We start from the raw sequence: 26,267 nt of genomic DNA, 5'->3' as shown, positions 1-26,267 counted from the left end.
TGTGTACAGAATCACAGCAAGAATCGCACAGGGAAATGAGCATGCCACACCAGGAAGATGAGGTGGGACCCTTGGGCCTTCCTGTGGTGGGCCCACAGCTCTGGCTTTCTGAAGTCATGGTAAAACCAGGGCGTTTCAGGGCAGCCACAGGCCCCTAAAGATCATACCTGCACTGAAGTGGCTGGAAAAGGACAACCAGAAACAAAGAGAACATCTGTGGGTTACAGAAGGGCGCTGTGTTCCGTTCACGCTGTCACGGTGGAGTGGAGATTGTGCTGGATTTGTAGCCAAAAAAATTGAAATTAAAAAGACTGGATACTTGTGGCTTTTTGATGATGAACAAGTCATTTAATCTAAATCTCATTTTCTTCCTTAAAATAGGGATAATGAGGGTATATCACAAACTGTTTTCAGGCTATGAGGGAGAGAAAGACAAATAATAACAGTGGTTTCTAAATTAGATTGCCAAGAGAAAGAAAGGCCCTGGTGTGTGGCATTTGCCATTTCCTATGCTGCAAAAGCTCACACCAAAGCCAAGTTCAGGCTACCCGTGGTTTAACTACTGATTGGCCAGAGTCCTGAGTGTTTAACCATTGGCTCTTGGGGACCAGCACGAGCCAGCCCAGCACACATAGGTACCATTTACTGCTTTGCCACATCCTGAGTTGTGCAAATATTATTTTATTTCATATCCATTCTACCGCACTAGGTCCTTACAATTAACCCTAATTTACAGATGGAGAAATCGAGGCTCAGAGGTCTAAGGTGGCCTTGTGTGGGGTCTTTTGGTAAGTGGTGGAGCAGGATGGGAGCCTGGGTTGATCTTTTATTTTATTTTACTTTATTGCAGTGCTGGGGATGGAACCCAGGGCCTCACACATGCCAGGCAAGTGCTCTACCCCTGAGCTACAGCCCCCGCCCCAATCTAGCTTTAGAATCCCACTCACCCCTCCATTTCCCTCTAGGACAATGAGGAGCAATGGCAGCCCAGGAGCAGGTGTAGCACAAAGTGACACACTGTGAGGCTGGGGGGAGTCACGGCCTTCTCTGGGAGGCGGGGAGGCCAGGTGGAGTCTCTGCTTGCCATGCTCCCGGGGTCTGCCTTGAGTTCCTCAGAATCGTAGGGAATGTGGATGCAGCCAGTTCCTTTCTCCTGGCCACCCCACCCTCCAATGAAAGGAGGGTTTCTGCTTCCACTTCTCTGCTGGGAACCCTCACATATTTTCATTAAAGAGGTGTAGTGTGAAAATCTTTCTGGGAGGCCGTTAAAATTAGTCCTTTGAGAAAAGTTAAGTCAGGATTTGGCTAAATTCCCATGTAATGCGTAACCCCCTCTTTCCCCAAAAGAACATTCTAGGTGGGGTGATGCTCATTTTTGAACACTTGGGCCTGGCCCCACTAATGCGTGAAGCAGAAGGCCACAGACAACCTTATGTTCATCTCCCTGCCATTCATTCCCCTGCCTCTCAGCCCTGCCTGCCCTGCCTTTGGATCCAGCCAGCTACAGGCCTGCCCACTCCCGTGGAGTCATGAAGCCAATGGCCTCTGGGCTTTTAGGACTTCTGGAAGTTTCTCTATGTGGTCTGCCTCAGAAGCTTTCCAATTCCCATTCCCATGGGGGCTGTTCCCAAATTTACTTCCCAAGCAAAATTCACCAGGCTCCCCAATACCTCACTTCCTGCGTGAGAAAAGAAAGAAAGCGGAAGACGTGCCACCCTCAGCAGTCTCTTCCATCCTCAAATACGACTTTATCAGAGTCCTAGCCTTTCTCCAAAGTTCCCTCCTGATCTAGGGAAGAGGTACCCTGTCCTGGGCCCACGGCTGATCCTTCTAGGGACCATCAAACATCTCACCTTCTTTTCTCCCAGATTTCACTCTCCATTTTTTCTTTTCAGTGCACAAGTTTATTCCGTTTCTTCCTATTAAAAAGAATCCTTGCCTAGCAAGGTGCAGTGGCACATGCCTGAAATCCCAGCAGCTCTAGAGCCTGAGGCAGGAGGATCAAGAGTTCAAAGCCAACCTCAGCAAAAGCGAGGCCCTAATCAACTCAGTGAGACCCTCTCTCTAAATAAAATACAGAATAGGACTGTGCATGTGGCTCAGTGGTCAAGTGACCCCGAGTTGAATCCCGGGTAGCCCCTCCCCCCAAAAAAGAATCCTTGCTTAATCTGATATTTCATTCTAAGAACTTCTATTTCTCTCTTTGCCTTCATGGCCAGACCTTGAGCAAGAGTTGCTGATCTCTCAGGCTCTCAACCTACAGCGTTCATCTGAAATACACAAATAGCCAAACCTGGAGGATGCTCTTCCCACGTTAGATGATCTGACTTCTCTCTTATGGTGGACAATGTTGAACGATTCACTCCTTGAAAGTGTCCCCTCCTTTGGTTTTGGTGACACTCTTTGTCCTGGCTATTTTTTTTTTCTATCCCTTTCTTCTCAGGGCTGTGGACTCTTCTTCTCTCCAAGGTCTGACTGCTGATTTCATTAGGGCTGGATCCGTGGTTTTCTCCTCTCTTTCAATATGCTTTCTTAGGGAATCCATTGACTGCTCTGTGCTGTTGACCCCTGCCCCCAAATCTCTTCTCTTGCTGACTCAGTCATCTATCTGTGATCCACATGCACATTTCCTTTTCTCTGTGGAACATTGCCACAAACTCCCCAATTTCAATACATCCAAAATGATTCCTGTACTTCTCCTTGGCCGCTCCTGTGCTGGGCTTCCCACTTCACTGAAAGACACCACCACCGGGTTCAGGAATCCGAGCCAGTGATGGGTGTAATCCTGACTCCCCCTGTCCAGTTGTTCTTCAGGCTGGGGTACAGCAGGCTTGGTCATTTGGGGCTGCTTACCCTGAGAACCTGCTTTCTTTTGAGTAGATTCCCATCATGGGACTCTCTTTCCATCAGGGAAGCTGAAATAGGATGACTGGGGTGTCTCACCTTCCTGAGCGCCAGAGCACAGGCATGCGAAAAATCAATGGGGTTTTCCTAATTATTTTTGGAGGTGAAATTATTATGAGTATTTTTTTTTGTGGAGGGAGGACCAGGGATTGAACTTAGGGGCACTTGACCACTGAGCCACATCCCCAGCCCTATTTTGTATTTTATTTAGAGACAGGGTCTCCCTGAGTTGCTTATGGCCTCGCTTTTGCTGAGGCTGCCTTTGAACTGACAATCCTCCTGCCTCAGCCTCTTGAGCCACATTACAGGTGTGCACCACTGTGCCTGGCTTATTATATGAGTATTTTTAAATAGACTATACCTTTAGGGCAGTTTTATATTTACAGAAAAATTGAGACGATATTACCCGGAGTTCCTATATGCCCTCCTACCCCTGTACACGATTTCCCCTGATATTAATGTTTTATATTAACATGGCACAAGGGTTATGATTGTTGAATCAATACCGATATAGTATTATTATTAACTAAAAGTCCATTCTTCAACTCAGATATCCTTTGTTTTTATCTGTTTTTTCCCCTTGTTCCTGTTCCCAGATTCCATCCAGGATCCCGTAACACGTCAGTGGTCACGTTTTCTTAGGCTCCTTTTGGCTGTGAAAGTTTCTGAGACCTTTCTGGATGATTTCTGGAGGACTTTTGATGTCTTTGACGGTCTTGAGGCGCACTGGTCAGCTGTGGTCTGGGGTGCCCCTGCCTTGGAGTGTCTGATGTCGTCCCCATGAGTAGACCAGAGCCGTGGGTTTGGAGGCAGAGAGGTGGCAGAGAGGAAGTGCCCTTTTCACCACATCACACGGAGGGTGCACACCCTCATGGTGATTTCTGGCTGTTGGGATGGATCTTGATGGCCCAGCTGGAGCTGTTCGCCAGGTTCCTCCACTGTAAGGGTCCCTCTTCTGCCTCTCCATGCTGTTCTTTTTGGAAGAAGCCTCTGGGCACAGCCCAGATCTAAAGTGTAGGGAGTTAGTTTCTCCACTTCCTCACTTTTTCAAGTGAAGCAAAGAAGCCGTGGACATGTGAGAACTGCTTTGGTGATATCAACAACATCAGGTTGCAGGGGAGGTGGTCAGTGGCACAGTGATGGTGCCTGGTGTCCCGTGCTGCACACAGCATCATGTGGCATTGTGTAGCCATGCACCTGGCTCCAGGCAGCTCCTGCTCCTAGCACCTTGGCACCTCAGCCTTCCCTGGCCCCCGCCAACTTTCTGAATTAATTCCCCAGCCCTCCCAGTGATTTGCAAACAACCAATGTCCCTTTTCTTAAATACCCATTGGCTTAAGTCAGAGTTCCATTTATCTTGCTTGCAGTTGAGAACCCAGAATGATAATCTAGTGGATTCACCTTTTTCTTGTTTTTTCAATCTCTAAACTTTTTGGTTTGTGGTGCTGGGGATTGAACCTGGGACCTTGTGCATTGGAGACAAGCACTCTACCAACTGAGCTATATCCTTAGCCCCCAATCTCTATACTTTTAAAATTAATTTTTACTGGGTACATAAAAGCATTTTAGGGGGTGCCTTGTCCAAACATGTGGTATTTGGATACATATATACATTGTACAATATTTAAGTTAGGTTAAACATATTAAATATCTATTATGATTTATGGTGAAAACATTTAAAAATTCTTTCTTATAGCATTTGGTAGCTACAACTTTTAACATGCCTCTTGATTCTGACATTTTTTTTTTCTCTATTTAACTCTAATCCTAGTGTCCATGCCTCTCATTGGCCTTTGGATAATTCAACTTCCTGAGCTGCAGTTGAGCACATGGCCACCCAGCTAAAGATTATGTTTCCTAACCTTTCTTGGAGCTAAGTACAAGCAGAACGGGGATCTCTCCTAAAGGACAAAGCTACTCGCTGTCCTGGAATCCCTCTCCCCTTGCTCAGCCCTAGGAATGGGAATAACTTTGGGGGCAGTCTTGCATTCCAAGATGGCAGCCACACGTTGGGGTTAGCAGAGTGTGCCCATCAGCTGGATCCCGGGGTCATTTTGTGAAGCAGAGAAATCTGTCCACTTTCAGCCACCTTCGGCTTGGGCCTGAGTTCAGAGAAAGAAATACACGTGTATCTCATTGAAGCCACTGTCTTTAGGCCTCCTTCCCCAACCAACACCCACCCAACACCACCTCATTAGACACATATTATATGGGGCCTCCTATTTTCTCACCACAGCTACTCAACTGCTTCCCAAATGACCTCTCAAACTCCAGTCGTTCCCCACATACCAATGCATCTTCGACATTTCTTGCTGAGGAGATGTAACTAAAATTCAAATCCACGAAATCCATGAAAACTCCCCATGCTCATTTAAGGTCCCAGTTTCTCCCCACAAGCACCACTGTTCACCCTTACACAGAACACCTTGAGGATCCTGGCTGTGGGCCATGGTATTCTGACTACCATTGCTTTGCTCAAATGCTCTCTCTACCCCAAATGTTCATCCTCTCGCCTGCCTGGTGAACTCCTGCTCCTCTCTGCAATGAACTCATCCTCTCTACCCCCAAATGTTCATCCTCTCGCCTGCCTGGTGAACTCCAGGGTCCTTCTGGAATGCCCTCTCCCCAGGCTGTGTTTGAGTTCCCTTATTTGTGGTCTCATCAATCTTTGCTGCCCTCCAGTTTCAACTGGATGATGATTGTTCATTTGCTTGCTAGACTGAGCTATTCTTGGAGATTGGAAAACCAACTGTTATCACTGCTGACCCCACATTTCTCCCAGCAAAAGGTCATCCCCCAAGAGAGGACTCATGATTCTGCACCAGACTTTGCCCGAAAGAAGGGCGGCAGCTCAAGCTGACCACTATGGTCAGTTTTACTCCATGAGATACTTGGATCCCAGCCCACCCTTCTCTTCCCCCAAAGTTCCAGCTTCTTGCCTTGCACAGCTGATCAGAGATAGAGTGACTTACCAAGTCGCCACTCCTGGACTGAGATCCCACTGCATGGGGCACAGCAATGTCAACAGCAGAATCTTCAGGGTGCAGGGGGTGACAAGATGGATCCTGGGTAGTGGTGACATGTGGTCACCAGCAGGAAAGGCACACACTGGGAGTGGGGCAGGGGTTGGGGGTGTTAGAAGAATGGAGGCGGGGATGTCCAGTTTGGTCTCTGCAGCTCTCGGCCCCAGCCTGGGTGCTTACAGCTGGCTGCGCAAAACAGTCAGTGGGCCAGATTTGCTGGTCCCTGCTCTAGATAACCAACCAAATAATAAATCAGGCCCCAACTTGTAGTGTCTGCCAATTTCTATAGGACAAATACTCCCACCATGACTAATTTCAATCTACCAACATGACATCATTGGATTGAGAAGACATACTGTAACACACCATTATGTGGAATTTCTACCATAAAGTTACAACAGACAGGACCTCAAGAGCACAACTAATAGTAAAATGCAGTAAAATAATTAGGAAGTGATGACTTGGGGGGGGGATTTATTTCCTTGGGTTTTAATATGATTTATTTCCTTCTAAGTTTATATAAGTTAATATTAATAATGACTGTCGAACTTGCTTGCAGAATTCCTGAAAATTTATCAATCAGCTTGCCTCCAGCATCACCCTGCCCCTGGTACATCTACAATAACTACACCAGTCATACGGACACAAGGCAAGAGAGAAAATCTATCCACAACAAAGATAAAAATTAATCCTCCCGGGCTGGGTTTGTAGCTCAGTGGTAGAGTGCTCACCTCGAATGTGGAAGGCACTGATTTCAATCCTCAACACCGCATAAAAATAAAAATAAAGGTGCTGTGTCCATCTACAACTAAAAAAGAAAGAAAAAAAAAAGTTTATCCTCCCTAGGGACAGAGTGAGGAGGGTGTGAGCACCCCCTAGTGGTAACAATGTGTGGCCAACATGAAACCTTTATCCTGTAAATCTGTGTTTCACTCCTGCTAGGTACCTACTGTGGTGTACCTACTGTGTGCCAGGTACTCAGGATCATCTTTATATCAATCCTGCAAGAAAACACTATTGTCCAAATTTTACAGATGAAGAAAACTGAGGCTTAGCAAGTGAAAGCAACTAGCCCAAGGTCACACAGCTGGGACACATTAGGGTTAGCATTCATCTGGCTTCCTCCTAACCTTTGTGCTGGATTTTGCTGTTTTTCCTCTGACCCAGCCACTCACGGCCATCTCAGAAACAGAGCAGAGACTGATGCGGCAGTCACTGTGGATGCTCTGGCCCTGGCTTTCTTCCTCTGGGTCTTGGTTGAGTGAGCAGTGAAACTAGACAAGTGGACACGTACAGTGTGGCAGAGTCAGGCCACCTGACCTCCAGAGGCTGTGCTTCTGCCTCCTGCTGTTGTACAACCTTCTCCAGTAATTTCCCAGTCAAGGGTGCTTCCACGTAGGACGTGGGTCTACCCCTCTCTCTCCTGACTCATGGGTGTGCCAGGAATGTCCCTGATGTCCCTGACACCTTGGTCGCATCAGACAGGAAAGCTTTCCAGATCAGACTGGGGGGGGGGATGGGTGGTGTGCTCACTTCCTCCACCAAATGACCACAGACGCTGCGACTTGAAACAGCACAGGTTATTATCTCTGGTCCTGTGAGTCGCAAGTCCCACACAGGTCTTGCTGGGTTAAAATGAAGGCCTTTGCAGGGCCGCGCTCCTTTATGGAATTTTAAAAGAAACCTCCATTTCTCTGCCTTTTCCAGCCTCCAGAGACCACCTACCTTCCCTGGCTCCTGGGTCCCTTCTTCCATCTTCTCGGTGACATTGCTTCTCTCTGACCCTCTTGCATGTCACAGCTCCCTCTCTGACTCAGCCAGGAAAGTTCTCCACTTTTAAAAACTCATGTGATCATGATCAGATAAGCCAGGGTCATTTCCCCATTTCAAGGTTCACACCTTTAATCACATCAGCAAAGTCTCTTTTGCCACAGAAGGATTTGGGGATTAGGGCTGAGGCATCTTTGGAGGGCTAATTTCCTTCCTATCTCAGGGGACAAAAACAAACAGCAGAACAATAGCTGGAGAGAAGTGAAGGTCAGTACCAAGGAAGCTAGCATTCATCCTGAAGTCAAAGAGACTAGGAATGGGAGACAGAGCCAAGAAATTTGTGCACTGGGCAGAAAAGGAGTGGAGTGGAAAGCAAGAACAGACAGGAAGGGTCTAGGATAATCAGTGAACAGGGCGGGATAGGGAGGTGTCTAGCGCTCATGTTTAATGCATATAGGCTGGGCAGCCTTGTGTACAACTCAGAGTCAAGGTAGACGTCAGGGTAGACTTATGGTTTGGCTATTTCAGATCCTCACCTGCATCAGTCTAGGGTAAGATACGCTGCATTAACAAAAAATCCCCAAATCTCAGAGAATATGTGACAGATAATCTCAAGTTAGCAGAGAGTCTAGGGAGGCATTGTGGGACCCGGTTGTGCCCATCAAATCACTAGGTGACCAGGCTGATGGAGCAGGTTCATTTCAGACACTGCCCATTGCAAGGCCAGTGGGACAGAGAGCTCTGGATAGTCTTTCAGTTGCAATTAAATGCACTGGCTTAGAAGTGCCTTCCAACTAGACCAGAACTCTCACTGGCTTTCAGAACTCATTGTCCAGAACTGGAATGGGTTTACTAAGCCCTATCTAAGTACAGAGCATCCAGGAAGTGCAATCCCACCACAGACACAGGAGGCTGTGGGGAGGACAGAAATATCTAGACTTCAGCACCAACAGCCACCACATCTTGAAATACACATGGATCGTTGTGTGCAAAGATCATGAAAGTGCCAGATTGCATTTGAGGAGAAGTGGTAACTGAGCTGGCTGTTGAAGGACAGGCAGAAAGTTAAGGTGCTCTGTGCCTTGAGGAGGATGGGTACAGAGGCAGAAAGAGAGGGAGAGGCTGGTGTGTTGGAGGTGCAGCAGGAAGTGTTGGAGGCTGGGCAGAGGGACCACTGGTGGAACAGCAGGAGATGAGTGGAGAAGACAGCAGGGGCCGGCTGGTGCCTGCCTGTGGTGTCCCTCTATGGAATTTGCACTGGACCCTGTGGACATTGGGAGGGCACACTGGCAGGTTTTAAGCAGGAGTAAGACACGATCAAAGCTGTACTGAAGAAAGCAAGCTGATTGCAGGGTTGGGGGGCCGACTGGAGGAAGCAAGACCAGTTCCAAGAGTCCCTGAGAGCCTGACTTAGGACTGGACGCGAGAATTGAAGACGTGGGGCACCTCCTAGGAAGGGTCAGGCCAAGGGACAGAGGATTGCAAAAGTGACAGAGTGGACTGGGGACCCATTTTCCAGGTCCTTCCTCTCTCCCCCTCCATTTTGTCATCCTTCTGCCTTGTTCCTACTTTTTCTAGATTGTTCTTGTGTTGACTCTAACTCAAAGGAGATGGTCAGAATCAGAATCAGAAGCCTTCCTGCCACCTCTGTTTGCCCTCAACAGTATCCACCTCAGACCCTTTATTCCTGGCCCCTGCTGAACCTGGTCTGTCCAACTGGCAATCCTGTTCACTCCTGGACACTGCCCCGCTGAGGAGGAAGGCAAATGAGTGTGGTCAGTCTGCTTAAATGCACTCTCCACACCCTGACCCACGACTCAGGCTGGGTCCTGCCTGCAGGCGCTCTCTGATGCTTCTCAGATATCTTCTGCAGCTCACAGAGGGACGACCTTTGAGCACCTGTCCAAACACTCAGACTCGGTCCTCTCCCCAGGTGTCTTATTTTCAGGTTTCTGTGCCCTTTGTACCTTCAGAGGGGTGAGGTTCAGCCACCTGCCCCTGGATTTCCCAAGGGTCACCACTTGTCCCTTACTGCAGAGCCACTATTGTTCCCAAAGGGTGGCATGTGGACGTCTGGAGGGGGGTCACTGAGACTTTCAGGGATCCCCAAACTCAAAATCATTTTCCCAACAACACTAAGACTTTGCTTCCTTTTCCATTCTCCTTCTCTCATATGGCGAAACTCCCAGAGGCTATTATAATGAGATGTGTCAAAATCCAGAACAACTATGACACTCAGCAAATCCTTATTTTCCAAATGCCCAGGTCGTGATGCTACAAAACACGCATGTGTGAAAAAACCATCCCAAACACAAACTAGACCCATGGGTTCCAGTGTCATGGGGTGCAGGCCCTGGGTTCCCCAAGGCAACTGTCTCTAAGATGCTACCGCACATTGAGTTTTAGTAGAGGACCCGTGAAAAGTAACCACAACTATTTGAAAAACAAACAAAAACCCCCCAAAACATTAAAATATACATGTCTGTATGAGTTTGTATTTCCTTTATATGTTTTGTGTAAAAACACATATTACAAAGGATGGAACACACGAGCCGAAATGGGAATCTGTCTTTAGCTGGATATTAAAGTGATTTTCAAAAACAAGGTCTTCCTTCTCACTAAATTTTTTTTGTTTTATTTTGAAAAAAATATAGTTTTTTAACTAATAATAGATTATTAATTATTAACACATACTAATTTTTTTCTTTTTAAAAATTTTTAATTTGTTCTTCTTAGTTATACATGACAGTAGAATGTATTTTGACCTATTACACATACCTGCAGGGTAACTTCCATTCTTATGGTTACAGGATGTGGAGTTTCACTGGTTGTGAATTCATAGGTGAACATAGGAAAGTTCTGTCTGATTCTTTCTCCTGTCTTTCCTATTCCCAACCCCTCCCCTCCCTTCATTCCCCTTTGTCTCATCCAATGAACTTCTAGTCTTCCCCCCCAACAGGTCCTGATTTTATTGTTGTTTTTAAATATATTCACAAACATTTAAAACTTTCTCAGTTTTAATTCCCCATGCAGTCAGAATCAATAGGTATGATCTACATAAACAAAAACTCTTTGGGGCTCTCAGTCATTTTTACAAGGGTTAAAGCTGCCAACAGCAGACAATTTGAGAACCATAGCTCCCAACACCAGCTACCCGCTGGGTTCTCGGCTGCTAGGCTTGGCCAACCAATCTCTCCTTTCTGGAATTATAACCTCAGCCCTGCCCCCCATGCCTCTTGAGACACTGAAAACCCTGGTCCTGCTGCCTTTTGGACCTGGCCTGGGACAACAGACCTGACTTTGATCCACAACTGAAGGTATCTATGGACAAACTACTTTTTTCTTCTCCGAACCTCAGTTTCCCTGTTCTGAAAATGGGAGAGCAAGCCTGGCTCCATTGTCCAACCAGCTGATTTTAAGGGACTCATCATGTCTCGCTGCCAGATGGCTGTCATGTAGTCACAGAAATGACATATTTATTGCCCTTCAGACATATTTATCCAGAGTAACTTTCTATTTTTGTGGAAAGTAAAAGCTGTGAAGGAGAAACCCAGCACCTTAATTGCTTGCTGCAGTGTTGCCATGAGCGTCAAGGCACAGTGTTGGGTAAGAGTCACCAGGACATTCAAGAGCCCACTCCTGCTGGTGTTTAAACTGCAACGACAGCCCTCACGCACTTCATCTGAGGGCAGTGTTGGGGAGAAAGGCCGTGAGCCGTACAGATGACCAGGGCCCCTGAAAGACAGAGGAAGGTCTTCCTGGATTGCCAACCTTCTAAGGATATAGGGTCTGGTCTTGTTCACCTTTGACCCCAGAAGAGTGCTTGGCACACAGTAGGTGTTCAATAAATGCACAATGAATGAATACATGAAAAACATACATTTACAGAGGAAAAAAAGCCAGGTTGTGGATACTGTACTGATGCTTGGGTGATAAGTCCTTAATTTTCTTGTTCTATCTCTGAATTTTCCCATTTTTTCCCCCATAAATAAATGTTAGTTACATTGGGACAAGCGAAATAAGTTTCTAGAAAAGCTTGACTTTACATTGTGGCCTGGCTGTGTGCTGGCTCTGTGGCATCGGATAAGTAACATCTCTCGGTGGCTCAGTTTCCCCATCTGTGATAATAATAATGATGATGATGATGCCTCATTTGGTTGTTACAAGGATGAACTAAGATAAATAGACACAGGCCACTTCTAGGGGCAGGGAAAGCACTCAGTTCATGGCAGACACACCATGTTTTGATATTTCGGGGGATACCTTAAGGCCCGACTCGAAGACTTCAAGGGGAGAGTCCATCATGAGGCAGAAAAAAACCCCTAGATTGGAACTAGTTGACCTGCTATTCACTGGCCAAGTGACCTTACGCAGGGTCACTGTCTTCTCTGAGCCCCTGTCCTTTCTGCCTCCCAGAGAGACTCTTGTGTGCATCAAAATGACGTGAGGCTGGCAGGTCCCTCCAGCTGTGAGTCATTATTTTTATTACCTAGGAAGTTTAAAAAAAAAATGTAAAAAAAGGACTCTCCGGGCCTTTCTCCTGTCCTTAATAGGGTTATTGCTCTCCTTTGGCTTGAACAGAGAGTTCCTTGTCCCCGAAAGCCACCGGGGCCTGGTCACGGGGCAGTGCCCGCAGCCAAGGGTGGCTTTTCTGCCAGGACCCGAGAGGCTCCTGCCTCCAGATAACCCTGGTCCTCCCCTTGTCCTGCCCCAGCGCTTCCCACACAGCTGCGGCCTCATTATCCAGGGTGGCTGTGAGCAGCTGAAAGGAGCTTAAGCAGGGCTAGGCTTTCAAGTGTTCATAATACAGCTTCAAAGTTCACACCTTCATTAAGATGTGAAGAGGCAGGTCCTCCCCCCACTTCTCCTGGGGCTATTGTTCCCTCCCCATCTGGCTGCAGATTCAAAAGACAAGCGGGATTGGTTTTCTTTGTCCAGACAGCTCTCCTAACCAGAAAGGCTAGACCTGTTTGTTAAGAAAGGCTCTATCCCGCAGCCCCTTCAGTCCTGCTGTGAAGGTGTCACGGAGGCTGGGAATTGGGGCATTTCTCAGGGCTGGAAGGGGTGTCTCTGGAAGGCAGGATCTGACTTGTTCTGTGGGGTCCCTAGGGAGTGGACCTAGGTCCTGGGATTCAGAGTCCCAGGGAAGACTCTCTAACAGCAGAGAGGCGCAAGGGGGACCTGGGTGCTGGGACAGCCATGAGCCAGCCGCATCTGAGTGACGTGAGCCAGGCACAGGGGCTACTCTAGACAGGGAGGGTGCACACAGGCGTATCTTTCAGAACCCTTCCTGCCACACTGGGGCGCATGAGCCCCTTTCTGCATAATCAACCTCTTTCCAGTAAACTGTGGGTGTCTTCGAGAATGTCTTTGTGAACGTGTGCGGCGCGCCCCCCTCTCCCTTTTCTGTTTGCCATTTAAGAATAAAGCTACCAAGACACTTTGGAGCCTCCTTTGTTTCTGGGACAGGGTTTGCTGGCAGGCTCAACCACAGGTTCTGAGGCCCCCTTCCCTCTTCTCTCCATGCTCCAGGGCCTGCAGAACTCTCCAAAGCCCCAGTCACCAGTGGGAGCCGGCAGAGTTGTGAATGGGCCCTCGTGGGCAGGAGACACTGTCAAAGAGCCCTCTCTTCTCCCTCCTGGGAAAGGGCAGGGAGGGAATTTTCTGAGTGGGTGCACCCCTTGGATGATCCCTTGATTTCATAGCACTGAAGCAGGAGGGCAATTTTGATTAGCAAGTTTCACAAGCCATTTTTTTTTCTATTGAAAAGAAGAAGGAGGGTGAAATGGAAAACCCATGGTGTGCTTGAAAGATGCACCCTTTGTAAATATACCTGGGGTTGGGCAGAGGCTCTGCCACTTATCCATTGGAGGACTTTGGGCATTTCAGTCTGCCCCCAGACCTCAGTTTCTCCCAGTTCTATAGGACAGCAATCATCTCCACCCTGCAGAGAGGCTGTAAGGTTTAACCCCAGATATCCATGGGAAGGTCCAGAGGCCTGTCCTTCCCTCTCCCCTGCCATTATGTTTACTATGCAGCCTTTGGGAAATTGAGTTATTGGTCTTTTGATGAAAGATTATTCCACAGCACAATTATTTGTATTTTAAATTATTCACGCATTTGACTAAGTTCTCAGATATTCTTTTGTCTTCTGGTCATCTCTTCCACAGAAATATCTATAGGTACTATAATGTATGTGCGAGAAAGTGTGTTGTAGTGTTTGCAATAACCCTAACCGGAGCTAGCAGTCGCGACCCACGCGACATTAAAGAAGGTTCTGCATCTGCGCTGGGGCTCAGCAGGCAGGCCCTGAGAAGAGCGCAGATCTGGGTGGACTGAGGCCGAAGGTTGCCTAAGACACGTGGCTTCCTAAAAGAGTCCGTTGGGGCATGATGTACAGCGACAGCGTGTTATCGCTTCTTAGAAGGGAGATTTGTGCGAGTGTAGACACGTGTGTGTCTGTGCATGGAAGGGGTCTGCGAGAAAACCCATCAAACCATTGACAGTAGTGCAGGGGGTGGGGGGATGTGGCATGGGACCAGAGGAGTGTGATGAAGGGGAAGGACTGTTCTGTGACTGACCCGTCGACAGCTCTGTTGGGACGTTTTACAGTGAGGATGCATCCGCTTCTTACCAAGTACTATTTTAAAAGGAAACTGAAGACTGCGCCTTTCACCACCACTCAAAGGGTTAAATCGATACTGGTTAAAAGCAGTTCTGTGGCTTAAGTTAAGCCAGTTCTCCTTTTCTTCCCTTTCAAGCAGTAGAAACTGCTGGGTTCAGGGCACTAGAGGGGACCCTCTATTTGTAGATGAAATGGTCTAGACAGGGCTCAGGCCACTGCTGAGCTAGATAGATGTGGGGGCCACACGGGTCCATTCGTTCTCACATTCCTCAGGTAGGACGGGCTGTTCCCCTGCCTAGCACTCCTCTAAGTACAGAGGACAAGGTGGCAGAAAAACATCCTTGTCCTAGGGAAACTTGCATTTGACAAGGGGAGATGCAAACCCACGTGCGCCGAGCTCCGTGTTCCACAGAGGACTGGATGAAGGGATGAAGCATGGGGGAGCGGTGTCGGGTGGAACTGGATGCTGGGGTGGGGGCACTTTGAAATAGGACAGTGGGGGCACTCTCTGAAGAGGCCACTGTTTGAGCAAAGACTTGAACACAATAGGGGGGTGAGTCACACATCACAAGCAGGGTTTAGTCTTGGAGCAGGGAGGAGCCATTGGACAGTGTGAGACAGGTGACAGGTCGTGCAGAGCTTCGTGGGGGCAGGGCTGGAATTTGTTTGTAGTCTATACTTTATTTATTTATTTATCTTTCTTTGTTCTAATTAGTTATGCATGACAGCAGAATGCATTTTAGTTTCTTTTGAAGGCTTTGCTGGCATGATGATGTGGTGGCTACACTCTGAGCAAGACCACTCTTGCTACTTTGGGAGAAGAGAGACTATAGGAATGGAGGACTTCAATCCAGTCCTAAGCCTCAGCTTTCAGGAGGTGATGTTGGCAGTTTGGGTGACCGTGATAGCCATGGAGGTGGTGGGAAGTTCTTGGATTCATGATGAGTGTAGAAGGTAAAGCTGACCAGCTTCTTGAGACTTTTTGATGAGTTGTGAGAGAAGGACAAGAACTGAGGGTGATATTCCTGAAAAACTCCAGGCCAAGGTGCATCAGAACACTGCTAACATCAAACCCTCAAGCCTCCCAGTCTCCCGTGAGCTTTAACATCCGGTTTCTGATCTGATTGTCAGATCTGTCCTTGTTCTCATTTGACAGATGAAGAAACTGAGGCTCAGACAGGACACGTGGCTTGTTGAAGGTCACAAAGCAGCAACCTAGAGGACCCATGTTTTGTTTCTCTGAAATCTTGTGCTCAGGAGGTCTCTTCTTGCCGGTCATCCCTGGGGACAGCTTTGTTAGGTTATGGGAATTAGTGACCAGGAACTGCTGTGGGAGACACTTGTGAACCAGGTGAGTCAAAGAGGAAGGTGCTTTGAAATAAATGGGATCCAGCACCTGTTGTTTACTTCCTTTGAACTGGTGGTGGAAAACAACTCGGGCTGCAGCAGCCCGGCTGGGCCACCAGAAGCAGGTGAGGCAGAGAGCCACTCCCGCCACCAGGGGCTGAGAACAATGGGCTGCTTTTTTAGGGAGTTGACTCAGGTTTCCTCAAGCCATTCTCCAAAGGCTAGCTCCTCCCCTGCCTCCTCCTCCTCATCCCCTCTAATTCTCACACTCTGTGCAGACTGGTCCCCAGCCAGGTGTCCCAGTGAAAAGACTATTTCTGACTGCCCCCGGCCCTACCCAGTGACCCTTGTCTTCTCTCTCCTTGCCTGCAGCATTGAGGCCAGGGACCCCTTTCTCCTTCCTTGTGAGTTCCTCTTCCTCCTCCCCTTCCTGCCATGGCTCACAACTTCCTCCATGGCTCACACGGAACATCTTTCTTCCCCTTCTGACCCTTCCTCTCCCCTTCTTTTCTCCTCTACCTCTGGACCCCATCAGCTCTGGGGGCTCGGATCTTACTTATGCAGAGACATTCCTGGTCTTTGTCTCCACTGGCCACCTGGACCTCCATCTGTGTCCCCAGGCAGAGACCACAGTCTCGGAAGCAGCTGGGCTCCCCAGGGAATGGAGAGACGATCTATTTGATCTGAACTGGGGCTAATAAGACTAGAAAGGGTGGGTGAGAGCAGATTGTGAGGGTTCCTGAAAGCCATGCATCTTGAATTAAAAACCGAGATTTCTAGACCCAGAGAGATGACCTGGTTGTGCTTTGGAAGGCTTATCCAGTTGCCATGTGGTAGATGGATGGGACTAGATTTCACTAGTCCAAGGGGGCAGGAAGATGCTTGATGAATGGCCAGCTTTAGCAAACAGCAGCCAGCCAATGAGCAGATTTCTGAATAGTGAGCTGCCCTGAGCAGGAGGAGGAGGAGGTGAGAGAGGCTGGAGTTTGGCTTCAAGCTTTCTTACTTGGCCCCCGCTGTGCTCTCTTTCTCTCTAGGGCAGGATGTATATCTTGTTCAGTTTTTTTCCCTTCCAATGCCCAGTCCAGCATTTATTTTTATGGTTCTATGAAAGATAAAATGAGACCAAATGGGTTCATTAATGCTTTGCTCTGACCCGCTGGACAAGTGAACGTGCTCCCCCATTGCTTCGGACAGGCATCCGGATTTCATTTTGGTTTCCGGGCAGCCCATCACTGTGTCGTCTACATCACACTCAAACACACAATTAGACCTGATGCTCACAGTCAGGCAGTCAGGCAGGTGTTGCAATTGCCATTTTGCAGATGAAGTAAATGAGGGTCAGGCGGAAGTGACATGCCCAAGGTTGGACAGTGAACCATAGCAGTCAGGCCTTGAAGCCGTGTCTGCTGACTCCTTGAACAACATTTCCATCAGGCCACAGTCACTGACTGATTAGATCTATCAGGATATCTGAAACACAAATTAACAATTGCAGTGGATGTGAAATGCTTAGTGTTTGCTGGCTCTGTTTAAAAATCCCTAAGTTGTGTGTACCTTCTGTTAGTTAAGTTAATGTTAGCTGCTGTAACAAACAAATCCTTTAAAATGCATGTTTCAATCATGGTAGCATATCAGCAAAAGATGTTTGCTGGGCAGCTTTCCCCCAAGGTGTAAAGACTTATATATGTTCCTTCTACTTTGTGCTTCCTCTATCTCTTGGTGGCTTCCGGAGTAGTCTGGGAGGTTTTGATTGCTTAGAGAATTACTTGTTCTAGAACTCAGCCACTTGGCCACACTCTATTGTCAGAAGACTAGAAACCCTAGCTAGAATGTATATCTAGAAAGAGGAAAACACAGATTTGGAAAGAGTGAGAGAGTCACTGTCCTATCACTGGTCAGCCTTTGCTCTATCTCAGTCCACCAGGCCCACGTGAAGATGGCAGCCTCCAATTTTTTTTCAATCTATTTTTTATTTGTTCTAATTAGTTATACATAACAGCAGAATGCACTGCTACATCATACATAAGTAGAGTATAATTTCTCATTCTTCTGGTTGTACATGATGTAGAATCCCATCGGAGGTGCAGTCATATATGTACCTAGGGTAATAATGTCTGATTCGTTCCATTACCCTTTCTACCCTCAGCCCCCTCCCCTCCCTTCATTGTCCTCAACCTAAAGTAACTCTATTTCTCCCTAGCCAACGCCCCCCCCATTGTGAGTTAGCATTTGCGTATCAAAGAAAACGTTCTGTCTTTGGTTTTCTGGGATTGGCTTATTTCCCTTAGCATGATATTCTCCAGTTTCATCCATTTACTAGCAAATACCATAATTTCTTTCTTTTTTAGGGCTGAGTATACACAATTCCATTGTGTATATATACCACATTTTCTTTATCCATTCATCTGTTGAAGGGTACTTAGGTTGGTTCCATAGTTTAGCTATTGTGAGTTGAGCTGCTATAAACATTGATGTGGCTGCATCACTGTAAAATGCTGATTTTAAGTCCTTCAGCCTCCTATTCTTCATTCCCCTCATCAAGATCCAAGAAGAGACAGGCCTAACCCATCAGCTAATTTTATTCTGTCATAGTCCATTTTCTGCTGCTATTACAAAATAGCACAGACTGGGTAATCTATAAACAATAGAAGTTTATTTGGTTGATGGTTCTAGAGGCTGGGAAGTCCAAGATCATAGCACTCACATCTAGCAAGGGCCCTTGTACTGTGTCATAACATGGCAGAAGGGCAAGCAAGCACTTGTTAGATGGAACAAGGACAATCCCACTGAACTTGATTCTAAACCACTCCTCCCCTAATGACATTAATCCATTCCCGGAGACAGAGTCTTCATGGCCTAATTACCTCCTAAAGGTCTCACCTCTTAATACTGTTGACAGTGGCAATTAAAATTTTGGAAGCGATTTTCAAACCATAGTGTCATCCTTGCACATGGTGATAGGTTCAGGAATCGACCCATAACCCAAGCTGATCTGATGAGGCTTAATCTCTGAACTTCATTGGAACTTTTGGCAAAGATAATTTTTCTTTCCACTAGGGTTGCTGATCTGTAAAGAGATGAACCACAGCCAGGGAGTCGTCATTTTGTCATCAAGATGGAAGAATCTGCTTGGGACTGAGTCCAACAAATAAGAAAGCAGGACTGAGAGAAAGAGATACATTTCTATGATAGCTTTTGAGCATCTCCAATGAGGAATGTTGGGTCAATCCCACTCCTGACGTTTTCAACTAAGATATACAATAAATTCCTTAAAAACCTGTTTTTCATGAGCTTACTTTAAATATCTCTTGTAAGGAAGAGGTTTGATAGAGGTCCATTTGCAAAACTCGGGGCACCCTCTCCCCTCTTCCTTCCACCCTCAGATCTGACATGAACACACGTCTCTGCTCAGCATTGGAACACTCTCTGTTGATGCATAAATGGGGCCTCTGAGAGGGGGCTGCCTTGAATCATCCCTTCTCCATATGGCTGGACTGCTCATTTTCTCACTTGCCTTTAAAAAAAAAAGCAAAAAGGAAATGCTTTGAATCAAGCCTTCTAAAGAGGTCAGAATTATTTAGAATCACATTGATTTTTTTATACCCTACAAAGATGATAGGAGAAAAAAAAACATTTGTAAGTGGACAACATTCAGTACAGGGTGAATGTTGGTCTCACGTTGGTTCCCCATATGAACATACCAGTCTTGAATAAGGAGAAATACTCCTAAAAACCAATCACAGCCAGGTGCGTTGGGCGCACGCCTGTAGTCCCAGCAGCTCAGGAGGCTGAGGCAGGAGGATCGTGAGTTCAAAGCCAACCTCAGCAAAAGCAAGGTGCTAAGCAGCTCAATGAGACCCTGTCTCTAAATAAAATACAAACACGGGCTGGGGATGTGGCTCAGTGGCCAAGTAAGTGCCCCTGAGTTCAATCCCCCATACCCCCCCCCAAAAAAAAAAAACAACAAAAAAATACATAAGTGGCTTAAAGGTCAGTATATGGCTTCAATTTCCAAACCTTTCATTGGCATAAAAACATGGCAGGAAATAGGTGGAGTTTAGTGGGCATGTGTCCTCTCTCTTTCTCTCTCTCTCTCTCTCTCACCCCCCCCCCCCACACACACGGGCTTTAAGACATTGAGAAAGGCAATAACATTGTTATTAAAGAAATTCAGAGAAGATGGGTTGGTGTTTTCCAAGAAGTTCTGGACCATTGGGAGTTCTGTAACAGAATGCTTGAGCTAGTGGCCTGCTCAGCTTAGATTTCTACTGCTGGGAGAGTTGCAGCAAACCCAGAGAGAGTTTGGAGGCCAGGCCCTCGCCCTATGTCACAGCTGGCTCCAGTTCTGCTCTGCCTGGTGCAGCTTCTCACACATCCACACTCTCAAATTTCCTTAAACCTGCCCAGAAAGGGTACGTCGCACACTTCACCTAGAAAAAAATGTCATCTGAGATGCTTCAAATGTTGCCACTCCAGTGAATCTTTGACGGAAGAGTGAATGGCCCTCTTCTCCGTGTCCCATAGTGCTTAGCATACACCTGCATTTTGGAATTTATCACCTTGCACAGTTTCATTAATGACTTCTGCTTTTTCTCCCCAGCTTAACTGTGATTTTTTTTTTTTAAATAGAGACTATGGCTCAGCCATGTTTGTAGTTTCAGTGAATTTAGTCCAGATCTTGGCATGTGTGAAAAATGTCAAGCAAGTAAAAAAACCAAACCAAAACAAAAAAACAATAAAACACACACAAAACATAAATGTCATAAAATTGCACATCAAGATTTATGGGTGAAAGAAACAAGTTTACTTAACTCCAAGAAAAGTGATAACAGAATTAATAATTCAAGGGGATGGTGCCAAAGGTCTTTCTGGCCAAGCCAAATAAATCTCTGGTATACTTTGATCTGTGTCTCACTGAATTATTTTTTCTCAATCACATGGACAAGCACTGAGTACTCTGATATGAAATGACCCAATTTTTTTCTCTTGCTTCATATAGACCATTATTAACTGGTTAACTCTAGGAAGGGTAGGGCTGCAGGTATATAGCTCAGTGGTAGAGCATTCACCTAGCTTCGGCAAGGTCCTGGGTTGGATCTTGAATCCCTAGACAAAAAAAAAAAACCTAGGATGGCCTGCCTGGAAGAGTTCAAGTTCACACCTGTTGCCCCTGAGAGCTATTTATAGTGCCCCAGTTAAGCTCCAAAGTGTCTCCATGTGGATGTCAATTCTTTGGTCATCCCGTTAATGGAGAACTCTGCTAGTCTGAGATATCAAAGACAGAATTGGACTAAGACATAGCTTCTTCTAAGTTTTCAAGGACCTTGACTTTAGCTGTTCTTCATGTCTTAATAGTCAAGGAGGAGAAATTTCACTCTTGGAGTTCTACAGCTGCTTTCTGCATGCGAAGAGGGAAATTTACTCTATACAAGTTTGTGGCAAAGAAAAAAAAGTTGGTTTTATATATTATCATTTTAATCCTTAGGATAACCCTGCAGTAGATATTAATATGTATTTTTCAGATGAAGAAGCTGGTGGCTCAGAGAAGTTAAATATATTGTTTAAGAGATCACATCAAATAAGGGTTAGTGTCAATCATTAACCTCATTTTGTCTGACTGCAAAACCATATTCTTTTCACTTTGCAACATCATTTATCATTTAGAAACTGCTTTTATATCCAAATTCGCTTACTTCAGAACTTATTTTCTCCAGTCTGAATTATTAAGTAATGATGCAATTCTCTCCTTATCAAAGATGATCCTGCTTGGCAGCTGTTTATTGTAGAAGCTCATTCTGGTCCATTCAGTTTGAAGATTCACCATTGCCGCTGATATGAAATAAGGATAGTATTTGTGTGAACAAGTGTTTCTACTGTAATTAATCCCAGTAATAATCTTTGGGCTTAGGAACCATTAAAATGTAATTAGATATGTATAACTGGAAAACATTTTAATTATTTATAATAGGGATAAGCAGGAGAGTTATGAATAAAGACAGGAATTAGATAGTAGAGCTAATAAAGTTTTACCTGGTGACAATTTTAGTTCTGAGGATCGCAGTGTTGATTAAAATACCCCCAACTGGAAATCACCTGTAGCCTAGGCTGTTTGTACACAAAGGAGTACTATGCAGCAGTGTAATAAGCAGTTATAGACACTATTGATATGAAATGATAGATCCAAACCATTGGTCAGGGCTAAAGCATAGGATGCCATTCATGTGATGATTTTTTTTTTCTGCTGAGCAGTATTTTTTTTCTGTTTCCATATTTTTATTGGTGCATTATAATTATACCTAATAGTGGAATTCATTGTTAAGTATTCATACATGCACATGATTTAACAATATAATTTGGTAAATATCATGTGCCATTATTTTTCCTTTCCCTCCACGTCTCCCTTCCCCTGGTCCCTCTTCTGTATTCTGTTGATCTCCCTCTGATTTTCATGAGATGCCCTCCACAACTTTTATTTTCCTTTTCCCCTTACTTCCACATATGAGAGAAAACATTCAGCCCTTGACTCTCTGATTTTGGTTTATTTACTTAACATAATGCTCTCAAGTTCCATCTATTTACTTGCAAATAATAATTTCTTTCTTATTTAGGGTTGAATAAAACTCCACTGTGTCTATAAACCATATTTTCTTCATCCATTCATCCACTAACAGACCCTAACTGGTTTTGTATTCTGGCTATTGTAGATTGTGCTGCCATAAACATGGGTTTGCATGTATCCGTAGAGCATGATGCCTAATTCTGGGTCATATGGTGTTTCCATATCTACTTTTAAGAAACCACCATATTGATTGTACTAATTTACTAATTATTAAGTATATAAGAAAAAAGAAAATGCTAATTTTTCTCTCTCATCATTATCAAAAGACTGTATGCTATTCAGCATCAAAAAAAAAGAGGAAATTTTGATACATGCTATGACATACATGAATCTCAAGGACATCATACTTAGTGAAATCATACTGATGGTACTAATTTACAACCCTACCAACTGTCGAAAAGTGGTCATGTTATGATTTGGATGTGGCATGTTCCCCAGAAGCTCATGTGATGAAGACTCTGTCCTCATTGTAGCAGTGTCCAGAGGTGGAGCTTTTGGGAAGTATTTGTGTCATGAGGGCTGCAACCTCTTCGGTGGATTAATCCATTAGATGGATTATTAATTCAAGTGAGGTGCTAGAAACTGTAGGCAGGTGGGACATGGCTGGAGGAAGTAGGTGACTGAGGATGTGCCCGTGGGGAGTTTATCTGTCCCTGGCCACCCCCTTCTTTCCAGTTGTCATGAGCTGAGCATCTTTCCTCTACCACACACTTCCATCACAATGTTCTGCCTCAGCTACGATGGTCTAGAGCAATGGATCCCACTGATCATGGACTGAAATCTCTGAAACTGGGAACCCACATAAATCTTTCCTCCTCCAAGTTGTTTGTGTCAAGTATTTTGGTCACAAAGCCAAAAATATGACTAACACAGACTGCTCTGGGCTCTCCTGTCTATTAGCTATTATTTACCAAGTGCTTCCATTGTGTTAGACCCCACACTGAGTACTTGGAGGACACCATCTTGGTTAATCCTTACAACCACCCTATGAGGTGGGTACTTTAATTCCCAGTTTTGTTAATGAGGCGGCGGAGTCTTTCAGAGGTGAAGAATCTTGGTCAAGGTCACAAGTTTCTAAATGACAGAAGTTCAAAAATCCAAGCTATTAGCCAAAGTTCTACTTTGCCTCCAGGATCAAAAGGGGAAAAAATAGTGGAAGTACATTCAGAGAAGCAAACAGGAAGACATGGTGAAGACTTCAAATCAGCTAGAACTTTCCATCCCTCCTGATGCTTTCTCATCAATATTGTGCCTGAGTTTTTTGGATTCTTCGGTGGGAAGATAAAGAGGGTACACTACGGTATGGCAAGACAGGAAATTTATGGGTTTGGGGCTTATTACAGACTTATTACTCAGTGCCACAGACTATGTGAGCTTAGGTAAGCTACACACACTTTATAAACACCACTTTTATCCTGGCTTATTGGGATGGCCAATGAGAAGATAGATATGGACTTGCCTGATACAGGTTTTGGCAGAAATATTAGTCAGGCTATTCGAGGCCATACTGAGGTAACAAACCTCCAACTGTATTTTATAAGAAAAACCTGTTATCAGTCATACACAGTCCATGCTGGTCAGACAATGGTCTTCTACCTGGCAGCTCTGCCATCTGGAACACGGCCCCCAAGTCACCACAGTGGAGAAGAGAAAGCTTGGGGAGAAGGCATCCCAGCTTCCAGAATGGGACCCTGTCACTACCCTTCACAGTCCAGCTGGCCAGAAATAGACATGCAAACCCAAGCAATTGCAAGGAAGGCTGGAATCTGGATTCTCAGCACCGGGAGCATTCCTTGGAATGAGTATTTCCATCTCTCCTTCTTCAAAAGTTTGGTTTTTTAATTTATTTTATTTTATTTTTTTAATTGTAGATGCACACAATACCTTATTTATTCATTTTTATGTGGTGCTAAGGAGCCAACTCAGGGCCTCACACATGCTAGGGGAGTGCTCTACCACTGAGCCCCAACCCCAGCCAATTTGTGTGTATGTGTCTGTGTGTTTTGGTTTTTGTCTTTTGGGGTTTTTTGGGGAACTGAAATTCACATGTCTAGAGCTATTTATTATTCAATGAGCTCTTTAGTTCTAGGCAGGACCTTCACTTTCGTTTTACACTGCACATGAGAGAAAATGTTAGTGAATTGTTCTGACCATTCAACACACATTGTCACTGGAAAAAAAAAGTCAGAATTAAATCAATAAGAATATCACATGTGAGAAGTTGATTAAATGGACTGAATGCCTATGGGGGGAGAAGTATTTTAATCTTTCGTGTGTATATTTATTTTATTTTTGTATTATAACACAGTAATTAGGACTAAAATTGCCCTTGTGATTATTTGCTCTTGTGTTGTTATCTGACTTTCTCCCACAGGGTTTGGAGCAGCACCTTAAAAATTACACAATCCTGCAGCAATCAGTCCTTCCTGTTCTCGGTCTCCCAACCGCCAATCACTCTCCACCCTGCCCCCACAAAGAGGTCTTTTAAAATTCATTTCTACTTAAAAAGAAAACAAAACTTTTCCACAACTTTACTGGATCCCTGAAGAATCCTCAATGTGCCTGCTCAGCCTACTGCAATCTACAGCTCCAATGTGCAATCGCTGTTTTGTATAGTAAGTTAGAACTATCTTCCCACACTTTTCTTTTTACCTAATTCTGATTAGGATTAGCCATGGATAAAGTTGCTTCAGAGGAGACTAAATTAGAACTCGTAATATTTGAAATGTTTCTCATGAAAAGCTACGGGATGGGAGAACATGAACACATCAGATGTCTGTTACTAATGTGTACACAGTATGAACGATGGACCAGGTGCTGGTCCAAATCCCTTACACATATTAACTCATTTATTTCTGGCAAGGATGCATTGAATTTGTCCTCCTGTGATTCCTTATTCCCTCTTGTTTCCCATGTAGAAACAGTTTAATCCCTTTGCCTCAGATCACCCAGTATAGGAGAGAGCAGGGTTTGAACTCAGACTTTCAGACTTTGTAAAGCAAACTTGTCACCAGTACTATAATTATATGCTGTAGGAGCTTTAACAGAGAGATTCTGGGAAATTTTAATTCTCCCTAAATGAGATATAGAAAAAAATAACCTCTTTTTGTATGGATAAGTAACTGGAATTTTTAGCCTTTTTATTAGCCTCAGGATAAAGCAGAAACTCAAAGAATACAAAACTGATAGAAACTCAAAAAATTAATTATACGCTACTGATGTTCGTATGTGTGAGTGATAAACATTTGCCTGTCACCTTTCAGTTGACTAGAGCTTTCCTTGACATCAAAGTGTACCATCACTGTGCCATGGCACAGTCAGAATGGTAGAGGTTTTGCTGCAGTAACAAGTAATCCTGTCCTATATGATCATTGCTAGTTGGCCATGGCGTTGCTCCATGCAGTCTTCACTCCTGAACCCAAGAAGATCTGGAATATTGCCAGTTCCTGTAGTAGACGGAATGTGTACGTCAAAGCAATCTTCAATAGAAGAACAAAGCTAGAGACATCACACCACCTGACTTCCAAATACTCTACAAAGCTGTAATACCCAAAACAGCATGGTGCTGGCATAAAACAGCATAGATCAATGAAACAGAATGGAGATCCCAGGGATAAATCCATATATCTACAGCTAACTGATTTTTGACCAAGATGCAAAGACCAAACATGGGGGAAAGAATGGTCTTTTCAATAAATGGTGTTGGAAAATTGGATATTCACTTCACAGAAGAATGAAACTAGACCCCTCTCACCATACACAAATGGATTAAAGACCTGAAACTATCAACCTATTAGAAGAAAACATAGGGAATCCTTTTAAGATATTGGACTGGGTGAGGGTGTTTTTGAATAACACCTTCAAAGCACAGGCAACAAAATTCAAAAATAGGCAAATGGGACAATATCTAGCTAAAAATTCTTTACAAAGCAAACATTGAATGGAGTGCAGGAACAACCTACAGAAAGGGAGAAAA

Source organism: Marmota monax, unplaced genomic scaffold (genome assembly GCF_021218885.2).
Source record: "Marmota monax isolate L192 unplaced genomic scaffold, Marmota_monax_Labrador192_F-V1.1 WCK01_AAM20220418_F8-fsc00020, whole genome shotgun sequence".
In the NCBI taxonomy this organism is placed as follows: Eukaryota; Metazoa; Chordata; class Mammalia; order Rodentia; family Sciuridae; genus Marmota; species Marmota monax.
This window is presented reverse-complemented; position numbering follows the sequence as displayed.